A 20,313-nucleotide genomic window follows, 5' to 3' on the forward strand; every position below is an offset into this window, starting at 1 on the left:
ACTCGTTACCGAGTAAGTATACACATTGTTTTCGAAATATGTTTGTAATGTTTTTCTTGTGTTATTTTCAGAAATTAGCTCAATGGACTCAAGGGTTGTTAGAAAGGTTAAAGCTATAAGAAAAATACCAGACCCTGAGTTTGATAATGAGTTCGAGAGAGTGTTTCTTAGAATCAACCGAATTCACATGGAAATAGAAAAGATTATTGATAGTTACACAACCCTTTTAAAGTAACATGAGAAGTTCATAGTTCTCATGCACTAGGTCAAACTACCATTAGCAGAACCAAGCTTAAGGATATCATGGAATGAAGTTTTATTTGATAATGATGTACCTCATTGAAGATAAATATGACATATTTATGGATAGGTTTGCACAAAATTTTAAGATATTTGAGGATATTATATTACCAAATGGAGAAATAGGAGAAATGGTTCATTAGTTATCAGATAACCTTAAGGAAGGATTTCTTAAACAAGTTCTTTTTACTTCAAGGTTTATCTACACTCGAGAGGATTATGAGGACTTCACTCAAGATATGCTAGAAGAAGGATCCGATGTGGAGGATTAGATGTATATAAGAACACATAGTTAAAATTTTATTTATGCTATTTTATAAATTTTTCACTTGTTTGTAATTAATTGCTTATTTTAATAAAACATGTTATTTTCTTTTGTTATTATTTCATTGTTTAGTAAGTGTTAAGAGTTTTGGATTCAATTGAAAGTTTAAAGTTTATATTCATCTCTTATGGGTTAGCCCATTTGCTTTGCATTATTAGATTGGATCTAATTAAAATGAATAAAAATTAATAAAGAAAGAGTTTAAATTCTTGTCTTTTGGATCGAAGTGGAAGTTAGGGGGCCTTAGTAGTGGGTATGATATACTGAACCCAGCCCTCCTCCATGGAAGATTCAATTGTTAAGGCCCATTTACTTGAGTTGGACTTAGTTGTAATATGGTAGTTTTAATAGATAGATGGACCTAATAGACAATAGTACAATAGGCTAAGTTGTAACCTCTACTTGTTTTGTTTGTCTTAGTTTTTTTTTTCAAATTTTTCTCTTTTGGGGAAACAGAAAAGACACATAGAGTAGGAACCAATAAGATCTGAAAGACTAAATGGCCAGGGAAGAGGCTGAGGCAGAGGCCGAGGAAGGGGAAGGGAGCGAGGAAGAGGAGTAGTTGCCACCCCCATATATGAAGAATTTCCAGCAGCCCCGGGAGTACCAGAAGCACCCAATGTAGTGGAAGAACCGATAGCTAGTGCTACTCGAGAAAATTTGGAAAGAGAAAATGCCCGCCTTAAGGCAGAGCTAAGGAGAAGGGAAGAAGAGTTGCAAATAAACTTAGGGCAACAACAACAAGTGGCACAACAAGTCATTCCTCTAGCACAATTACTACAGTTGGCTGAACCACGCTGTGAGGCAGTGTATGAACGGTGTAGAAAGCAGCAACCGCCAAACTTTGACGGCGAATCTGACCCAATAAAAGCAGAAGAATGGCTTCGATTGGTGGAGTCCATATTGAACACATGCGGTTGGGAAACGAAGATCGACTCTCATGCACTTCAAGCTTGCTAAAGAAAGACGTCCGCATCTGGTGGGATATAGTGAAGCAGACTAGAGATGTGAATGTTATGACATATGATGAGTTTATCCAAGTGTTCAACAAGAAGTATTACAGTCCTGTGATTCTAGCCACAAGGGTGGATGAATTCATTGCACTTACTCAATGGAGTTCAACTGTGACATAGTATGCCAAGAAGTTTGATAGGCTGGCGAAGATTGTGACAGACATGGTACCCACCGAGACGCTAAGAATTCAAAGATTCGTGAAGGGACTGAAACCTATGATAGCTCATGACGTAAAGTTGATTCGGGGAATAACCACTTATGTGGAAACATTAGAGGTAGCCTTGGAAGCTGAGTAGGTAGAAGAAAGGATTTGGAAGGAAGGCGTGACCAGAAGGGACGCCAAAAAGAATAACAATGAACAAAACGACCACAAACGAAAACATGACGGTGGTTAAAATCAAAAAGCTGACAAGAAGAACAAGACTGTATCAGAAGGTAACGGGATTAAGAAGCCCTATGTGGAATATCCCCAGTGCCCTATCTGCAAGAGGAAGCATTTAGGAGAATGTCGATATAAGACGAAAGGTTGTTTCAATTGTGGAGAAGAAGGACACATTAAAAAGGATTTCCCAAAGATGAAAGACCAAAAGAAAGATGACAAGCTTGTGCCAGCCAGAGTTTTTGCTCTTACTAGAGGTGAAGCAGAAACTAGTTATATAGTGGTAACAGGTCAGATCACTATCTCTGGTAAACTATGCAATGTTTTATTTGATTCAGGAGCTACACATTCTTTTGTCTCTATGAATACGATTGATAGCTTAGATAGACCATGCGAAATTTTTAGAGACAAGTTTGTCACGGAGTTACCTTTAGGGGAAAGAATGTTATCGAGTAGTGGGGTGCGTAGTGTCACGGGCCGGCTATTTGGGTACTCCAACTAGGCGGAACGTGCGACACTTGCAGACTCTTCAAGCTAGCAAGTCAGCCTACAACACACACCTACAGGCAAACAAACTCAGTGGTTAGCCACATACACATCTCGGACATGCAACGGGCGAATAATGAAGTATGAGCAAGCACAAAGCAAGTCATTCCTAGGAATGTCCACACAGCACAAAGCACACAACAAGTCAAGTGGCACACAATGGCCCAACGAAGGTAACAAACAAGTAACACATAAGCAACAAGGAAGCACACAGGGGCAAGTATGGATACATGTTATTTCATTAATATATAGCCTTGATAGGGCAAGGGAGTACACAGCTTTGGCCCCTATCTGCTGATGGCCATGGTGCTTCCCTAAGTCACCAGGTCACCTCCCCCTAAGGAGCCTTCTAGGGAAATAAAGTCTTCCCAGGAACATATATGATTTTCGTCTGGGAGACATATGCAATATTACAAAACTGCCACTACCCTATCTCATGAGGTTGCTTGGTGCAAGACTTGACTAATGATCAAGCACCAAGGCATGCTCATTACAAAATGGCCCCATGTGGGTGTGCCAAAGGGCAGCACGCCACACTCTCCCCCACTTAATCTTTCGGCGCCCTCGACGAAGTAGCTTGTAGATCTTCAATCTTCTGCGTGAGCTTCTTCAAGTCTTCCGCCCTTTCCCCGCTGATTTCGTCATCAGCGAGCCCCTTCCATTTTACCAGATATTCTTTATGCTTTTTACGGTCAGTGGTGACCGTTCTTTCCGCTAGGATTTCTTCAGGTTGACGCTTGCTCCTTGGCTGAACACTGACTCCTCCTCTGGTTGACTGGTTGCGCTCTGGATTGGCTGGATCTTCATGATACGGCTTCAAGTTGCTTACGTGAAGGACCGGGTGTATCTTCATCCAAGCGGGTAGGTCGACTTTGTATGAAGTTAGGCCAACTTTTGAGATGACTGAGACTGGACCCTCGTACTTGCGAACGAGTCTGATGTCTTTGTCCCCTCGGAATCTCAACTGTTCGGGCTGCAGCTTGATTAACACTAAGTCACCTGCTTTGAACTCCAGTGGTCTGCGCTTCTGATCTGCCCACTTCTTCATTCTTCTTGAGGCTTTCTCTAGATAAGCTCGGGCAATCTCTATTGTCTTCTTCCAGTCTTTTGTGAAGTGAAAGGCTCGTGGGTTCCGACCGCGATATTCGTCCACTGTGTGGGGTAATAGTGGTTGCTGTCCATTAACAACTTCAAAAAGGCTCTTATTCGACGAAGAACTCTTTTGAGAGTTGAAACAAAATTGAGCTACATCGAGTAGTTGCGGCCAATTCTTCTGATTGGCATTGACAAAGTGGCGCAAGTACTCCTCCAACATCCCATTGAATCTTTCTGTCTGCCCATCTGTCTGTGGATGGTAGCTCGAGGAGATATTCAGTTGTGACCCCAAGAGATTGAATAATTCTGACCAAAACGTCCCCGTGAATCTTCCATCTCGGTCACTGACGATGTTCTGGGGCACTCCCCAATATTTGACAATATGTTTGAAAAATTGTCTGGCTGTCTCTTCTGCCGAACAGTACTTCGATACTGAGATGAATGTTGCATACTTCGAGAATCTATCCACGACCACCAAGATCGCACTTAAATCTCCTGTCTTTGGAAGACTGGTGATAAAGTCAAGCGACACGCTCTCCCACGGTCGGCTTGGGACTTGCAAGGGCTCCAACAACTCAGGTGTCTTGTTCCTATCGACCTTGTCTTGCTGGCAGACCAGACAGGTCTTGGTGTACTCCACTACATCGTATCGCATTTGTGGCCAGTAGTATCCCTGCTTCAAGAGGGCATGGGTTCTCTGCCACCCTGGATGACCTGCCCACAGAGTGTCATGACACTTGCTTAGTAATGTCCTTCGCAAATCTCCAGCTTTTGGAACATACAAGCGCCCCCGTTTAGCCCACAGAAGATCATCCTCCACCCAGAACTGGCGAGTCTTGCCTTCTTTTACGAGCTTCAGGATGGTCCTGACAACTGGGTCTTTCTCTAGGTTTTCTTTAATGCGTTCCTTGAGTGGAGTGTTCACCACGCTAGCCGATAAACTAGCCATGATCTTTAGAGTCGCCAACTCCGCTTTGTGACTCAAGGCGTCAGCTGCCTGGTTCAAGCATCCTGCCCTGTGCTCAAAATGGAAGTCGAATTCTGCCACAAACTCCTGCCATCGAGCCTGCTTAGGGGTCAGCTTCGGCTGAGTAAGGAAATGACTCACAGCTGCATTATCCGTCTTCACCACGAACTTTGACCCCAGCAAGTAATGCCTCCACACTCGCAAGCAATGTATAACTGCGAGGAGCTCCTTCTCCTGGGCAGTATACCTCCTCTCAGCTTCAGACAGCTTGCGACTTTCGTATGCGACCGGGTGGTCCTCTTGTACTAGTACCCCTCCCAGAGCATAATCTGATGCATCTGTCTGTACTTCGAAGGGCTTGCTAATAGTTGGCAAGGCAAGAACAGGATTCTTCATCATGGCTTCTTTCAAACTCCTGAATGCTTCAGCACACTTGTCAGTCCACGCCCAAATCACACCCTTTTTCAGAAGCTCGGTCAAGGGTGTCGCCCTTCTTGAGTAGCCGTCCACAAATCGTCTATAGTAGTTGACTAGGCCCAAGAAGGAGCGGAGTTCTTTCACATTTGTGGGGGCTTTCCATTCCTGGATTGCCCTCACCTTCTCCAGATCCATACGAATACGGCCACGTTCCACCACGTGGCCTAAGAACTTGATGCTCTCCTGTGCAAACGAGCATTTCTCTCGCTTCACATATAGCTGGTTCTCTCTCAACTTCTGAAACACTTGAGCCAAGTGTTCTTGATGCTCTTCTATCGTGGCGCTATAAACTACGATGTCATCCAAGTACACCACCACGAACTTATCTAGATACTCGTGGAATACTTGGTTCATTAGTGTACAGAAGGTAGCAGGTGCATTTGTCAACCCAAACGGCATTACTCGAAACTCAAATGCTCCGTATCGAGTAACAAACGTAGTCTTTGGTTCATCCCCATCTGCAATCCTCACCTGATAGTTGCCCGATCTCAAGTCCAACTTGGTGAAGTATTTGGCTCCACTTAGCTAGTCGAACAAATCAACGATCAGAGGAATGTGGTATGTGTTGCGAACTGTCACCTTATTGAGAGCCCTATAGTCGATGCACAGTCTCAAGCTCCCATCGTGCTTCTTTTGGAATAGCACCGGTGCGCCATATGGCGCCTTCGACGGTCTGATGAAGCCTGCCTCCAATAGCTCTTTTAATTGCTTCCTCAATTCTTCTAGCTCAGGGGGTGCCATTCTGTATGGTGCTTTTGTTGGAGGTTTCGCTCCGGGCACCAGCTCTATCTGGTGATCAATCCCCCTCTTTGGTGGCAAGGCTTTGGGGAGTTTATCTGGCATCACATCCCCATACACCTTTAAGACCCTCGTAATTTCTAGTGGAACAATTTCTTCCACTACTTCTTCAAACACGGTGGGTACAGCTACATAAGTGGGCTCCTGCTTCCTCACACCCTTCTTGAACTGTAAAGCTGATAGAAGCTTCACAGCAGGGGGTGGTTTCACCTTTGCAGGTACCATTGAAGGAGTCTCTCCCATTATGAGTAAGCTTCCAGTGGCAGGAATTGGAATGGCACCTTTCTCGGTTAGAAAGTCCATTCCCAAAACTACATCGAAGTCGTCCATATGGACGACCACCAAATCAGTCTGCCCTTCCCACGTGTCGATTTTCACTTTTACCCCTTTAGCCACGCCAGTTGTGGCCAAGGCTTTGGAGTTGACCGCTTTCATGCGGCCTGCATCTTTCTCCAGCTTTAGTCCCAGTCGCTTTGCTTCGAGTTTAGAGATGAAGTTGTGGGTGGCGCCAGTATCGATCATCACGCTCTTGGCAGGCTTGCCATTGATAGCGGCATCCACGAACATTAGCCCTTTCCCCAGGGTCTTCTTCCCTTTCTCGCCATGCTTCTTGAGAGCATTCAACAGGCGGACAGCGCCCATGTGCGCGTACTCTTCTTCTTCCTCTTCTCCTTCGCCCTGTTGTTCTTGGCCGATGAGGGCATTCAGCTTGCCCCGGAATTGGCAAACTGCCGACTTGTGTGGGCCTTTGCAAATCCAACAAGCTAGCGGCTTCTTCCCTGCAGCAGCATCTATCCCACTGGAAGAATTGGACTCAACTGTCCTCTTCTCTCCCCCACTCTTACCCTGCCAGGACTTCCCAGACTTCTTACTCCCGGCGCTACTTGAGCTGGCTGGAGGAGTAGCCCTTTTCGGCAGGCTGCTCTCCGGAGTGTAGTCTGTTAAGCGTTCTGCAGCAGCTTGAGCGGTGGCCAGATCAGACACCCGCTGTCTTTGAAGTTCTTGCTTGGCCCACGGTTTCAATCCCTCGAGGAAGCAGAAGAGCCTATCCACTTCGGACATGTCTTTTATATCGAGCATCAGTCCCGAAAATGTCTTTACATATTCTCGAACTGTCCCGACTTGTTTAAGCTCTCTTAACTGGCGACGAGCTATGTAAGCTACATTTTCTGGCAGAAATTGCGTCTTTAATTCCCTCTTCAGGTCCGCCCAAGATGTGATGGTACACCTGCCATTCTCTATGTCATCATACTTGGTCCTCCACCACACCTTGGCATCCCCCGACAAATACATGGTAGCCATAGCGACCTTTCCATCTTCCGAATCGGCCCGCACGACTCTAAAGTAATGTTCCATGTCAAAGAGGAAATTCTCTAAATCCTTTGCATCTCTGGCCCCATTATAGGGCCTCGGCTCGGGTACTTTGGCTCGGCCATACTCCATACCTATCGGCCCTGTTGCAAGGGCATTCCCAACCACTCGCATGGTCAGGTTTACCTTGGCAGATAGCTCAGCCATTTCTTCTCTGAGCACACCGACTGCCTCCCTGCAATCTTCCGTCGTGTCATTTATTGAAACTTCCTGTTCCTTTAGCATGCGCTCCACCGCCGCGATGCGTTCTTCCCACCGAGGGGAAACAGAAGTACTTGTTGGAGTGTTTCTTTTCTCCAACGCGATAATCCTGGATAGAAGAACATCATTCTCCTTCTCCAACGCAGATATGCGATTGTTTGCATCAGACGATCCCGAGTCCTGACTTGCAGAGGAAAGATCCCTGACCGTCTCGTCCAGGCCATCTAGTTCCCCTACTCACTTCTCAAGAGCTTCGATCCTCTGAGTGTTGCTCACCATAGTGTGTTTTTGCCAAGCGCTTTCTAACTTGGCTCTGATACCAACTGTCACGGGCCGGCTATTTGGGTACTCCAACTAGGCGGAACGTGCGGCACTTGCAGACTCTTCAAGCTAGCAAGTCAGCCTACAACACACACCTACAGGCAAACAAACTCAGCGGTTAGCCACATACACATCTCGGACATGCAACGGGCGAATAACGAAGTATGAGCAAGCACAAAGCAAGTCATTCCTAGGAACGTCCACACAACACAAAGCACACAACAAGGCAAGTGGCACACAATGGCCCAACGAAGGTAACAAACAAGTAACACATAAGCAAAAAGGAAGCACACAGGGGCAAGTATGGATAAATGTTATTTCATTAATATATAGCCTTGATAGGGCAAGGGAGTACACAGCTTTGGCCCCTATCTGCTGATGGCCATGGTGCTTCCCTAAGTCACCAGGTCACCTCCCCCTAAGGAGCCTTCTAGGGAAATAAAGTCTTCCCAGGAACATATATGATTTTCGTCTGGGAGACATATGCAATATTACAAAACTGCCACTACCCTATCTCATGAGGTTGCTTGGTGCAAGACTTGACTAATGATCAAGCACCAAGGCATGCTCATTACAAAATGGCCCCATGTGGGTGTGCCAAAGGGCAGCACGCCACACGTAGCACTGTAGTTAGAATCGGATCAAAAGAATTACCATTAGATTTGATCGAGTTAGACCTTAAGGATTATGATGTAATTTTAGGCATGGACTAGTTAGCAAAATATGGGGCAACAATAGACTGTAAGGGTAAGACAGTCAACTTTCAAACAGAAGGTGGAGAACAGTTCACCTTCAAAGGAGAAGTTTCCTGAACTCGCATACCGATAGTCTCAGCTCTCAAAGCTCAACGGTTAATCAATAGTGGTTGCCAAGCGTTTCTAGCCAATGTGGTGGACAAAACACGAGAGACGCAACTCAAACCAAAGGATGTACATATTGTATGTGAATTTCCTGAAGTTTTTCCAGAAGATCTACCGGGATTACCTCTGAGTAGGGAAATCAAGTTTGAAATGAATTGGCACCTGAGACGGCACCAATCTCGAAAGATCCCTATAGAATGGCGCCTAACGAGTTAAAGATACAACTGTAAGAACTATTAGACAAGGGTTTCATCTTACCAAGCTATTCGCCTTAGGGAGCACCAGTGCTTTTTGTCAAGAAGAAGGACAGAAGTATGAGGATATGCATTGACTATCGAGAACTAAATAAAGTGACAGTCAAGAAAAAAATACCCTTTGCCTCGAATAGACGATCTTTTTGATCAACTACAAGGATCTATGATATTCTCGAAGATAGATTGCGGCCTGGGTATCATCAACTAAAAGTACGAGAAGAAGATATCCCAAAGACGGCTTTTCAGATTAGATATGGACACTACGAGTTCCTGGTAATGGCTTTTGGCTTAACGAACGCACCAGCTGCATTCATGAATCTTATGAATAGAGTATTTAAGGATTAACTGGATAAGTTCGTTGTGGTATTTATATATGACATATTGATCTACTCAAGGACGAAAGCCGAGCATGAAGAGCACCTACGACTAACGTTGGGACGACTCAAAAGTCATCAAGTATACCCTAAGTTTAAGAAATGCGAATTTTGGCTAGAGAAGGTGGCATTTCTAGGACACATTGTGTCTAAAAATGGCGTAGAAGTAGAGCCAACCAAGATGGAAGCAGTGAAGGACTGGCCCAAACCAAAGAGTGCCATAAAGATGAGAAGTTTACTGGGATTGGCAGGATACTATACACGATTTGTTGAAGGGTTCTCCAAAATAGCTATACCCTTAACAAATTTGACACAGAAGCAACAAAAATTTGTATGGACGGAGAAGTGCAAAGAAAGCTTCCAAACGTTAAAGGACAAGCTTATATCAGCCCCAGTTCTATGCGTCTGAAACGATAAGGGCAAGTTTTTAGTATATTGCGACGTGTTGAAGCAGGGACTTGGATGCGTTTTGATGCAAGACAAAAAAGTGGTCGCATATGCCTCGAGACAACTAAAGGAGTATGAACAGCGGTACCCGACCCATGACTTAGAATTAGCAGCAGTGGTTTTTGCTCTAAAGATTTGGAGGCACTATCTATACGGAGAAAAGTGCAAAATTTATACGGACCACAAAGTCCAAAGTACTCTTTATGCAGAAGGAGCTCAATATGAGGCAACAGAGGTGGATGGAGTTAGTAAAGGACTATGATTGTGAGATCTTGTATCATCTAGGAAAGGCTAATGTCGTGGCAAACACACTTAGTAGGCGGAGTTACTGAAGCTTATCAATACTTCAGGGGATAGCTCAACATATACAAGATGATATTAAGAGGTCCGGAATTGAGCTAATAACTGGACAACTAGTTGACCTCATGATTAAGTCAACACTAATGGAGGAAATAAATGAGAAACAACAAGAGGACGAGTTTCTTCATAAGATGAAGGCAGCACTACAAAGCTCATAAAATGTTGATTTCTCCTGTACAAAAGAAGGCATGTTATGATACAGAAACCAAGTATGTGTGCCCAAAAGTGGTAAATTAAGAGAAAGTATTATGAAAGAAGCGCACACTACTCCGTATTCACTTCACCTGGGATCGACCAAGATGTACAACGATGTCAAGACAATGTACTGGTGGTCGGGGATGAAGAAAGACATAGCAAAATTTGTAGCAAAATGCCTTACATGTCAACAAGTTAAGGCCGAACATCAAAGACCCATTGGAACTTTGCAACCATTAGAAATTCCCGAATGGAAACAGGAAGATATAGCAATGGACTTCATGATGGGATTAACAAGGACCACCAAGCAGCATGACTCTGTTTGGGTGATAATAGATAGACTCACAAAATCCGCTCACTTCTTGCCAGTAAGAATAGTTTATACGCTGAGCAGTACGCAAAGCATTACGTGGCGGACATAGTGAGATTACATGGAGTTACAAAGATGATAGTCTCCGATAGAGGATCAGTTTTCACATCAAAGTTCTGGGAAGGTCTACAACGTGCAATGGGCACTAAGTTAAAACTAAGTATGACATTTCACCCTCAAACCGATGGTCAGTCAGAACGTACCATACAAATATTAGAGGATATGCTGAGGGCATATGCGTTAAACTTCTCAGGATAATGGAGCAAGTATCTTCCATTGATAGAATTCTCTTACAACAACAGTTATCAGGCAATAATAGGCATGGTACCTTATGAGATGCTATATGGACGGAAATGTCGATCACCACTTCATTGGGATGAGGTTGGTGAAAGATGATATTTAGGACCTGAGGCTGTAAGAGAAGCAACTGAGGCCTCAAAGTTTCTCCGATGAAGGGGATTATGCGTTTCAGAAATACAGGAAAGTTAAGCCCGAGGTTTATAGATCATTTTGAGATATTTGACAAAGTAGGGAATGTAGCATATCAGTTGGCTTTACCGCCATCATTAGCTGAAACGCATAACGTTTTTCATATATCGATGTTGAGAAAATACATATCACATCCATCCCATGTGCTCGATTACAAGGCTCTAGAGAGGCAACATGGGAATTGGAGGAATATATGAGGGAGCGATATCCCGAGATTTTTGGTAAGTAAATTTCAAGGACAAAATTATTTTAAGTAGGGGAGAATTGTAGCATCTCAAAATTTTACTTAGCTAGATAGTAGTAGTAGGTTAGTATTTTAGTTTTCGTAGTTATTGGTTCAAGCTGGGATTTAGTTGGAAACTTGTAGAGATAGTAATGAATTTTATAAGTTTAGCCTATAGTTTAGAAATATTAATTTTATCACAAGGTTTGATTAATAAAGATAGTCCTCAGAATATTATTTATTATAACGTAAGGTCTAGATAGAATAATTAAGAATGTGACATTTGTCACATATATGTTTATTAAAGATTTAAGGATTTTGATAAGTAAAAATATTCATGGATAAGTCTAGGAAGTCTAGAACCTTCCCTCGCCTGTTAGGATCACGTTTTACTTAGTCAAAGTGGTTTAAAAAATTTCAAGTGAGCTGAAAGTATGCAAAAACGTATTTGAAATATCAGCGGATGCTGATATATCGTAGCTATAAGGGCTGATATATCACCTATGATTGATACGGAAAATATGTCGATTTTGCATGAATGAAACAACGGACCCTCGGGATTATGGTGTAGGTGTTATATCGCCTATATGAGGCGATATATAGACTCTAGTGATCAATTTTTGAATTTTCGTGGAATCTAAAACTAGAAACAACCCTCAACAACCTTGACTTGTTCTTGAACGTTTTTGATCGAGTTATGGGCATCTCTTGTGCAAAAAATGTATCTTTAATAATTTATTTATTCATTTTAAAATGAGTTAGTTTCAAGAACAGTTCAGAGCCTCCAAGCGGCTAAGTTAATTCTAGAGAGAAACACTAGGGTTTTAGGGTTAAAGCTTTCAAATATAAAGTTTTTCTAAACACTTGGGAAGTAAGATTTTGGAATGATTTCGGTGTTTGAGGTATAGAATGAAGCCCTAAGTCATCTAAGGTACTTTTAATCTTCAGGTTTTGTCCATTTCCATTCTTCTTATTCTTTCCTTTTATTTCAAAACCTAACTCGTTATAATGACTTTTTGTTAGGTGTTCGATTATTTGAAACTTAAGGTTTTTGGTAAGTCTTATTCCAATGGTTTAGATCTTCTCTTCATCTTCTTTTCTCTAGAGGACTTATGGTTTATTTATGTGTGATTTTAGGAGTTTCTAATCTCGCTCTTGTCTCCAATATCCCAGTTTTTTGTAAGGAAAATTAGGTAGATTAGTTTATGTTTTGCATGACCTAACATTTCAGGTACAATAAAGGGGTAAGTGTGTCTGGATCTAAGGTGTCCAATGATGTATGACAGACTTATGGTCGGTAGGCTCGGTTGCCAAAATTTTATGACAGACCTAAGTTGATGTTCGGGGCTTAATTGCCACCCCCTTCATAAGCACTTTTCTTTTTATTATATCTGACTTGTTAGTATGATCTATGACCTATAGTTACGATTATGACTTATGACCTATGATTTATGACTATGATTATAACTTAGATTATGATTTATGATTATGACTTAGGCTATGATATGACCTATGGTTTTGTGATGTGATATGATTAGTATAAATAAGTTTTGTTATGACTCTTGTGTAATTTAGGATATGTTGATTAAATGATTATATGACTAACTCTTGTTTGAATTTTCCTTACTGGGCTTAGAAGCTCACCCCTTGTGATGTTGTTGTAAAGAAAATTGATGATAGAAAGGCCGGTGGCGAGTGGGACCTAGAAGCTTCGTGATGTACTCGTGGGGACCATATAGTCGAGGAAGATCAAGCATGCCTATTTATTTTTATTAAAGAATGTTTTCTTTTAAAATTTTATTTAAATGTTGCTTATTTTAATATGTTAAAGACAATTATTTTATTTTTGTAAAACCATGGACCCATTTATTTATTTTTAAGTTTTTATTTAATAAAAGAGCAATATTTATGATTATGATCAAACACTGTGTTCTTGATAATTTATGAGAAATTAGGGTGTTACATCTGGTTTGTTGGAGCTTTGTATTATAGGTACTTGAGCTCCAGGTCACCTCTGTCCTACACTGTCAAGGGTAAGTGTAACGCCCTACTTCCTTAGAGCCGTTACTAAGTGAGTTTTAAGACAAAACAGTGCAATGAACTCGCTAACCGAGGTTTTGAAACAAAAGTGTGACTAATTAAAATTTAAGGCTGTAATCTTTGAAAATGCATCGTTTCATTTAAAACTTCTAGTATTAAACATTTGGGATCCCAAAATAAGGTTCGAAGACTATTTACATCTTGAAATAAGTTTACAGTTGATAAATCATAAAAATCATAGATTATTACAGCCATTTTCGAATAAACCCCCAACCAAAGCAGTCGGACAGGCCAAACATGTACGCGTCGCTTCACGCTCTCTGTACTCATGGTTGGTTGACTCAGTCTTTGCCCTTACCTGCAACACGGAGCACCCGTGAGCCGAAGCCCAGCAAGAAAACTCATGCAGAACATAACATATGCAATTTATACAGTTTATCATAACAGATAATCCACATATAAACAAGTCAACCATTAGACTAAGCAAACACGGCCATGTCGCCCCAGAAGCCTTACCGAAGCCTGGGGTCTCGGTCCTCACTGTAAGGATATTAGATGTATCCACCGGGCCCTGCCCTGACTATAAGCATCCCATGTGCTAAGTGTTACTTCCGGCTCCGCTGCCGTACCCGGCCTACGCCGCACTCGGCCCTTGCCGTTCATTTCATTATAATCATATATAGCATAAATCAAGCAACATTCAAACAAATGCCAATTTATTTAAATCTGCACCCTAACATGTAATGCAATATAGGGCCATGCCCGGCAATCATCTCATCATGCAACATGCAATATAGGGTCGTGCCCCGCAATCACACTATGGGCCCATGCCCTATCCTACGGGTGTTATAGTTTTCCTACCTTTCCATTCAATAGCTTAGATCACCTGACTCCTTGAGCACGATCCCACTCGAGCCTTAGCGCACACCTAGGCACAAACATAGGTCAAAGTCAACACCGAACCCCAAGTCCGAATACCTAGCCTCGGGACCAATCTCGAGCCCCCGGGAAGTCCTAAATCCCCAAAACAAAGTGGCGGAATCGAGCCCCAACCCTAGGTCAAAATCCCTCATCAAAACCCAAAAATTCCCTTCTGTGAACAGTGCAGCGCTACAATGCTCTAAAGAGGGCGCTGTAGCGCTACAAGCAGAACTCACCCCCCCCAGAAACAGGGGCTAGTGCTACAGCGCCCACTGACTAGCGCTGTAGCGCTAGTTGCAGCCCAGAAAACCCAAAATCGCATTTTTGCGATTTCTTTCAACCAATCTCAACCCAAACTTCTCCAAACCTTTTCCAAACCCAAAATCAATCTTATAAACACCTCACACTCATCCCAAGCATCCCAAGAACTCAATCCCAAGCTCAAGCAACCCAAAACTCAAAATCTACCATGATCAACCCTAAACTCAGAAATTCAGCCAAACAACAAAGTTAAGGACTTAGAAATCATACCATTGCTGCAAATTTCGACCTTGATTCAACCCTAGGCCTCCTTAGCTTGCTCTCCCTCAAAACTTGCCCAGAAATTCCCTTAAGATTCCCATCAATCCAGCTTAGATACACACCCCAAACCAGTTAAAACCCAAAACTGAAAACTCTAAAAAACTTACCTCAAACATTGATGTGTTCTTGCTAATCCTTGCCAAATCTTCAAGTCTAACCCAAGATCCTTGATGCTCAGCCTATCATTGCTCTCCACTAAGCTTTGCTCTAAGAAATTTGAAGAGGAATGGTGCTAGAACCCCCAAACCGATCCTTTGGAAAACCATCTGTTTTTCTCTCTTTTCTTTTCTTCCTTTCCTTTCTTTTCCACAGCCATTTACCCTCTCTACCAATCCCACTAAACATATAAAGCCTCATAAATCAATCTCTTAAAGCCAATTGACCAAAATGCCCTCCCTATTAATTCTAACCCTTTTAGTCCAAGTAGGGCCATTTTAGTCACTATACGAAATTCCCGCTAATCCTCAAGTGTCTCTAATATTTTCCCATTGCCTTCCAACACCTGATAAACCACCAAATTATAATCCTCGATATCAAAATAAACCTCAATCTATTCTCTGAATTCCTGTTCATACCCCCAGGCTCGCCCCGAGCCGGGTATAAATTCCTGTCATGACTTTCCGCTAGCCTGCTCACTGGGATCGCCTCGAGTCACAAATCACTGATACACCCACATACCACTGTGGTCTCAACAATCATCACATATCAATACAGTTATGCCCAATCATGGCCAAAATTACAATTATGCCCTTCTAACACGATCCGGGCCTACATGCATACTAATATACATAGTCATGCATCTCAGATAAACAAATAGTCATATAACATGCTTTAAATCATAACCATGCATTTAACTCATAAAATCACACATAAATCCCAACCTGCCCTCCTGGCACACTAATCAAGGCCCTTAAGCCTTATTAGCTAATTTGGGTCGTTACAGTAAGGATGCCACAAGGAAGATTAATAGAGAAAATGACTAAATTGCAAAGGAATTAATTTTTTAGGGCAAGAAAATAATTATGTGATAATTATGAGTGATATATTTATTGTGAATTAATTATTTAAAAAACTAATTAATTTTTCTTTGAAAAAATTTATGTTTGTTAAAATAAATATTATTCATGTTTGGATTAATATTTGAGAGAGTTTAATTATTATTTTTTTATAAGATAATTATTTAAAACTCACAGTTTTTAAGATAAAGTTAATTTTATGTTAACAAGATATTTATTTCGGGAATAAATATATTATCTTAAAATTAATTAAACAAAAAAAATGAGAAAATAAGGGATACACAAAAAGTGGCACCCGCCACTCACTATATCTGACAGTGAGTGGCGCCACTTACATGTGCCACATCCCTGAGAATTGAATTTTGAATTTCATATTAACTTGTTTATTTAATTATTTATTTTAAATATGATTTTAGTTAAATAATTAAAATAGTTGTTATTAATCAGTTTAATTTTAATAAAATAAAGATTATTAAAAATAGTTTAATTATTTTTATAAACCTGAAAAAGAAGCGATTTTTTTTTCTAAGTTGTTTCAGGGTTATCATATGTAAAGAACGTCCTAGACTAGTACTTAATAAAACATTCACATATCATTGGTCCATAAAGAAAACCACTTTTTATAAAGGTCTTAGTGGGGACTTGCTTAAAACAATGCAAGTTGGGCCCATTAGTTTAAAAAGAAAATATGAGTTTTTATGCAAAGTTCTAAAGAAACAAAATTAAATAATTAAGTCCCACTGAAAATTTCGAAAGTGTCTTAAAACATAACATAATTAAAATGGCGTCCTAAAGTGATCGTTTATTCCGTCCATAGGATACCCCACGCCATACACCCTACGACGATAGAACTCCTCACGTCACCACGCGTGCCATAGAGAAATCCTATTTGCTATCTGGAAGGGAAAGTAATGGGGTGAGCTAAAAGTCCAGTAAGGAAATGCAAACAATAAGCAAGTAAGGATACAACAAATACAAACACTATCATTCGTCTTAAACATCATGACATCATAGCATATCATAACATTATCGTAACATAACATCATAGCATATCATAACATTATCGTAACATAACATCATAGCATATCATAACATTATCGTAACATATCATCATAGCATATCATAACATTATCATAACATATCATCATAGCATATCATAACATTATCGTAACATAACATCATATCACATTCATACAAAATTCCTTGTGAATATGGCCCGCTAACTTGTCCATGTCACCCTTTGAGGTAAATAAGAGTCTCTGGTCCTTGAATAACCTCGGCGCGTCCGCCCTAGGAGTTACGTCTTTATATCCTTAGTAACTCGGGTTACGTCTTTATATCCTTAGCAACCCATTTGATGTGTCGCGTTCATCACGCTAACATCTATTCATAAACATAGGAGTTACGTCTTTATATCCTTAGTAACTCAGGTTACGTCTTTATATCCTTAGCAACCTATTTGATGTGTCGCATTCATCACGCTAACATCCATTCATAAACATATCATATTCATAGAAGCCACATATCATCACATTATGGCATTCATAATTCATAATGATTCATTCATACAACAATCTTACCATTCATAGCATGAAATCATAAAATCTATCTAACTTCCTTACCTCAGGTGCGAGCTAAGAAATTTCACAACCTCTCAACGAGCCTATACCATAACCAAAACAACATTTCTTAGGTTCATAAAATTACTATATTGCTATTTCATACAACTCATGTGTGCATGAGCCATCCACACATAATAAGAGTTATACATAACATGCAATTATTCTTAACTACACATAAGGCCATAAAAGAATAATGCTCATTTTGCTTATTTTACATGCATGCTCTTTCTATAAAAACCACATGGTTGAATAATAGACATAATTTTGAATGTAAAAGTGGATTTTCATGTAACATGCATACGTGGGAACATTGCGTAATTGTGACGTTTTAAAACGAAAATTCTACATGTCTTACTTCTATCGTTTTTAAAAATTAATAGACTTATAACATGCTTTATTTTTCTTAAAATTTCTAGGTTGATTAAATCTCTCAAAACATTATTTTATAAAATAATTTTATTTAGCTTAAAAAAATATGTGATAATTTCATTTATTATTCTCAAATTACAAAGAAATAACAAAAGTTTGGAATTTATTTAAAATACCTATGATTACTATGTTTCTTTAGAAAATCAATTTTAATATTGGTTAATTGTGGTACATAAATGATGTGAGAAAAATATATTTTTAAGTGTGGGAAAATATATTTTATTTAAATTATTTAAGACTTAGTTTTATGTAACATAAACCCATATGTGACAATTAAATAATCATTTTTAACTTTTTAAACCAAACTTTTAGCCACTATTTAATTTCTTTGAAAATCACAATAAATTGATTCTAAATATTTTTCTCAATAAAAAATAAAGAAAAATCATAACTTATCAAAATATGCATTCATACCATATTAAAATACCACTTTTAATATTACCATAATTTAGGGTATTAATTTTATTTCAAATACTCATCAAATTCATTTTATTGAAACACTTCACTTTTTTTTTACAAAAATTCTAGCAACCATTTTTATCTTTAAAAATCACCATATTCAATTTAAAACATCATATTTTTCTAAAAATGCAATAAAAATTCTGTAGGTATTTATTTGAGTAAAATATCATTTTATTGTGACTTAAAATACCCTTTTTAATTTCATAAAATTAACATAACATCAAGGACATTGCTTATGCATGCAAATAATTTTTTTATCAAACTTTTACCCAATTATTTACAAAAATAGCAAGCTTAATTTCTCATGAAATTCATCTTTTATCTCAAAAATTTGACATAAAATCATACATGTCCAAAATCTCATCATGCTCTTATTATTGAATAATTCTAAGAGTATTACTAACACATATTCACATGCAATCTTATAAAAACCATTTTTCTATTCCATTGAATCTACACATGATATCCAACAAAACACTAACATTCACAATAACATACATTAATTCATAAACACCATATTCACATATGCCTTTATATTAAACCTAACATGTTTCTATCATTTTTCATGCATCTTATAATTTATTCTTCCACAATATCATATACATCCTATCAAAATTTCATGGATCCAAATATCAAGATTGCCAATTATCATTTTACCCAAATTACATAGGTCCTAAAACATGGATCTAATAAATTGAAAATCATAAAACATCAAACAAAATATAAGATGATCCTTAGGTATGCCTAAGCCGAAATCCCCATATTGCATTCATAAATTACCACTAATCACTATACATAGAAAATCAACATCAAAACCCTTTTATACATCAAACCATAATACCCTTCATGCAAATCAAACAACTCATTATCAACAAGATATCAAGAACACAAAGTACCCATTTTTCCTACCCAAAACATAAATCCCCTTTAACCATAATCCCTCTAATAATCTATTCACCAAAACCAAAAATCACAAAATTTAGGGAGGGATTTCAATACCTCTTCTTGATAGAAAATCAAGAATCCAATCCAATCAAGTATCCAATCCAATCAAGAATCCAATAACCTCCTTGCTCAAACCCTAGGGGTTGTATATTTTGAATAGTCAAGATGGAGAAGAAGATGAACAAAGTTAGAGACAATCCAAAATACTAGATTAATCAAAAGGAAAAACAACCAAAAACCTTACCCTAGCTTGAACCCTTTCTTCTTCTTCTTCCTTTCTCTCTAGAAAAAATGGCAGCCCTTCCTTTCTCTCTCTCTCTAGCTTTCCACTCTCTCTCTCTCTTCCTCTCTTCAACCCCACGACAGCCTATGAGAAAATGCTCTTCCAAATCTTTCATTCCCTTCTTAACCTAATCCCCTCATAAAGCCTCTCCAAAAAAGAAATGGTAAGTTTCCTTTCTCCTTTATTTTCTTTTAATTTCTTTTATTATAAAAGATTCGAGATAAATGGTGATTTCCCAAAATGACTATCCTCATCCAATTAAAATTTATTCTCCTTAAAAAAAATAATGAAAAAGAAAATCAATCAATCCCCACTAATAGCTACACGTCCACACTACTTGCCCTTTTCTTTTATTATATTTATTTTTCTATCAATTAAATAAAACTACTCAATAATATCAAATAAATGGCGATTATAAAATGTGTAGAAAATCCACACATGTGCATCTTATTACCATATACTTGCACACACTAAATCACTAGAGTGCATCGCTATCTACCATGCACCTTAGTGCATTCAACCAAATCTCACATAATCACATCAATTGTCACACTTATTTAAAATGTAACACTAATAGTAAAATAAACATATTACACAATTATTCACTTATTAAAATAAATAACCAAACAAACAATTAACAAATTTAA

At 39.4% G+C, this 20,313-nt stretch overlaps 1 long non-coding RNA gene across 2 annotated transcripts; it reads right to left on the reverse strand.

The window, feature by feature from the left end:
* Positions 1-16,534: 16,534 nt before the first annotated feature.
* LOC133833832 (uncharacterized) lies at positions 16,535-19,877 on the reverse strand. 2 transcript variants are annotated; one of them, XR_009893158.1, is made up of 4 exons: positions 19,628-19,877; positions 19,438-19,519; positions 17,548-17,588; positions 16,535-16,821 (listed from the first exon to the last, which is right to left on the reverse strand). It is a non-coding gene; the product is annotated as an uncharacterized LOC133833832 (long non-coding RNA). The 2 variants fall into 2 exon arrangements; XR_009893159.1 differs by lacking the exon at positions 17,548-17,588.
* Between the last annotated feature and the right edge of the window lie 436 nt (positions 19,878-20,313).

Source organism: Humulus lupulus, chromosome 5, assembly GCF_963169125.1.
Source record: "Humulus lupulus chromosome 5, drHumLupu1.1, whole genome shotgun sequence".
Taxonomy (NCBI): Eukaryota; Viridiplantae; Streptophyta; class Magnoliopsida; order Rosales; family Cannabaceae; genus Humulus; species Humulus lupulus.